The sequence below is a fragment of the Propithecus coquereli genome, unplaced genomic scaffold, assembly GCF_000956105.1.
Source record: "Propithecus coquereli isolate 6110/MARCELLA unplaced genomic scaffold, Pcoq_1.0 Scaffold777, whole genome shotgun sequence".
NCBI lineage: Eukaryota > Metazoa > Chordata > Mammalia > Primates > Indriidae > Propithecus > Propithecus coquereli.
Window position 1 is genome coordinate 224,184 of NW_012153918.1, and position 3,798 is coordinate 227,981.

The following is a 3,798-nucleotide window of genomic DNA, read 5'->3' on the forward strand; positions in this document are numbered from 1 at the left end:
CCAGCCATATGTCCTTGGACAAATCACTCTATCTCACTGTCTCCATTTCCCTGTTTGCAAAGTGGAGGGGGAAATAGCTACTTTGGAGAACAGTCATGAGCTTTAGAGGTTAAATCATGAAGCATGCTTGGCATAACATGATCACTCAATCCATGGCGCCTCTTATTAGCAGTGAAGAAATTGGAAAGCTGTAGGTCAAAAGATACAAGATAGCAGATACGTAAGCTGAACAAGTCAATATGAGGACTAAAGTTAACAAAATTGTATCGTATTAGAGATTCTTGTTAAATACGTAGATTTTAGCTGCTCCTGTCACGTGCAAAAACAAGTAACTATGTGAGATAATAGATATATTAATCTGCTTCACTATAGTAACCACTGCACTATCTGTATCTGTCTATATTCATCTATGTAGCTATATGTCCCATAACATCATGTTGTAAACCTCAAATATACCCAATAAAATTTATTAAATGACAAAAAATTAAAGAAAGAAAAAAAAAAAACCATAAAAGCCTTTGGGAACTTTCTTCTTCAACATGTCATCTTCATTCTTCCACCCGGGAAGTATTTCTCAAGTAATTATTCATTCTTGGATCTCTGCCTGGAAAGCGAGAATCATCCCTCGACAAGCAGGAACCGGCCCTGGTTTGGGCAGGTGTGAAACTGCTGCAACGAGACTTGGTTAGCCACAAGGAACGCACACAACCCAGCCTATGTTCTCATCAAAGCCCGGGCCCAAGTGTGTGATCCCAGGCTACACCGTTGTCATTAAACAAGGCCACAGTGTCAACAAAGGGTTTGGTCCCTTGTCCTTAGGTTTGCAAGTTCCAAGGGGCTTCTTGGAAAATTAAGAATGTGTTGAGGCTGGGAATGGTGGCTCATGCCTGTAATCCCAGCCCTCTGGGAGGCCAAGCTGGGAGGATGGCTTAAGCTCAAGAGTTCAAGACCAGCTTGAGCAAGAGTGAGACCCCGTCTCTATTAAAAATAGAAAAAATTAGCCAGGCATGGTGATGCTCACCAGTAGTCCCAGCTACTCGGGAGGCTGAGGCAGGAGGATCACTTGAGCCCAGGAGGTGGAGGTTGCTGTGAGCTAGGCTGACACCACTGCACTCCAGCCAGGGCAACAGAGTGAGACTCTCTCTCTCAAAAAAAAAAGTAAGATTATTTAATATACCCAATCATGGAATTACCCCAATGTATGACAGCATCCAATCCAGAGCAAATCACAAACAATGCTTCTCTTTTCTTTTTCTTTTTAGACAGGATCTCACTCTGTCACCCAGGCTAGAATGCAGTGGCATCATCATAGCTCACTGCAACCTCAAACTCCTAGGTTCAAGTGATCCTCCTGCCTCAGCCTCCCAAGTAGTCAGAACTACAGGTGCATGCCACCTCACCTGGCTAATTTTTGTTTTTTGTGGAGATGGGGTCTCGCCCTTGCTCAGGTTGGTTTTGAACTCCTGGCCTCAGGTGATTCTTCCACCTTGGCCAAAGTTCTGGAATGGCAGGCATGAGTCACTGCACCAGCCCATGCTTCTCTTTTGATCACATAACACAAGTCCAAATTCTGTAAGTTCATTTTAAGACCCTCTTTGTAAGACCTTCCCCCCCATGGTTTCCCCATGGTGTGCCTTCTCCTCCTCTGCAATGAGGAATAAACCCAACTTGTTGAATGCAGGTGTGTTCCTGTGGTGCATGTGGTCTTTGGCTAAAGGAAATTGACAGCCTTCATCCCTTCTCAGGGATCTCCCTTCTTAGGGTCACACCGGTGATTCAAGGCATTTGTTCACTGCAGCCAGGTTCTGACATACAATGCTTTGTGACCTTGAACCCTAACGACTATGGGGGTGTTTTGTCTTCTCCCAGTTCTATTCCACATCTTCCCTACTCAGTTCCGGGCCCTGAGTGGCCAAGCGACATGGTCTACATCAGCTTGTTCCCTTGCCTTCTGGATTCCCCATGAGTCTAGTCAATGAGAAACAGCAGCAGAAGTTCAAAGGGAGGGAAGAGCATGAGGTCAGAATGTTTCTTCTCTCGGTCCCTCCCATTCCACTCTCCATCTTCGTGGCCTGGCTGCATCCCACTACCCAGGGCTGTAACTCCTGCTGAGTGGTTCTCTTCAGACAAGTATTTTTTTTTTTTTTTGAGACAGGGTCTCCCTCTGCCACTCAGGTAGAGTGCAGTGGCACAATCATAGCTCACTGCAGCCTCAAACTCCTGGGCTCAAGCGATCCTCCTGCCTCAGCCTCCCGAGTGGCTGGGACTACAAGTGTGCACCACCATGCCCAGCTAATTTTTCTATTTTTTGTAGATATGGGATCTTACTCTTGCTTGAGCTGGTCTTGAACGCCCAACCTCAAGCAATCCTCCTGCCTCGGCCTCCCAAAGATCTAGGATTACAGGCATGAGCCACCACACCCGGCCAAAAAGAGAAAATTTACTGACTTGTATAACTGGAAAGTCTACTGTAGATCCGGGAAGAACCCAACGCAATACTCAGGATCCTCAAGGCTGTATTTTTTTCTAACTCGTAGCTCTATCCTCTATACACTGTCCTCATTTTTAGGAAGAATCTCCTTTTGGGGGACAGTGTGGCCTCCAGTGGCTCCAGATTTATATCCAACAGGTTTCCAGTCCAGAATGAAAAGTTTTTCTTTTCCAGAACTTCTGATAATAGTTCTAGAACAAAATTGGCTGACCTGCTATGGGTCACATGACCAAAGCTGACCACATGACCACGTGCCTGTGACCAGAACCAAACAATGTTCCCATTGGTCAAGCCTGGGTCACACGCACACCCCTTATGCTTTAGGATTAGATCAATCCAACCCAATCACGTTGACGAAGACTAGGAGATACATGGCACTTCTAGAAAAATCAGGGCTCTCTTCTCAGAAGAAGCATAGAAGGGACCTGTGCAGATAACAGCATATGTCTGGCTCTGTCTAGAGCCCAGGGGGAGGTGGCCAGGTGCCCTCTTGGACCTCTGATTTCCCTCTTCTGATATCCCACAATTCATGAACACTTGCTTCACTCTGATGAACCTTTAGCACCACTTGGAATTGGGCCCACCTTCCAGGCCCCAGTCTATTCTAGTCCAGAGCAAATCATTGCCAAACTTGAATAGAACTTCAATCCAGAAAAATAGAGCATGCTGTCTGTAGTGGGTTGGATAGTGGCCACGAAAAAGATACATCCAGGTCCCAGCTCCCATTACCTGTGAATGTGATCTTATTTGGAAAAGAAGTCTTTGCAAATGTAATTAAATGAAGGATCTTGAAATGAGGTCACCCTGGGTTAACCAGTCAGTGCCTTAAATCCAATGAGAACTATCTTTATAAGAAGGTGGTGTCAATAGAAAAGAAGCCAAACTCTGTAAAATCATTTAAAGAGATTTATTCTGAGCCAAATTTGAAAACCATGGCCCAGAGCCATGCCCAAGAAGCCTTGAGCAAATTGGCTCTTGGGTTACAGTTTGGTTTTATTCATTTCAGGGAGACAGGAATTACAGGTGAAGTCATAAATCAATACATGGAAGGTGTACATTAGTTTGCCCCAAAAAGGCGGGACATCTCAGAGCAGGGGGGAGGCTTATAGGTTATAGGTTATATGGGTTTAAAGACTCTTTGACTTGTAATTAGTTAAAGAAATGAAGCTTTGTCTAAAGGCTTGGAATGTTTTAAATTAAGATAAGAAAGTCTGTAGAGAGCAAATATTTTTTCCCATTCTGTGGGCTGTCTATTCACTCTAATGATAGTTTCCTTGGCAGTGCAGAAGCTTTTTAATTTGATTAGA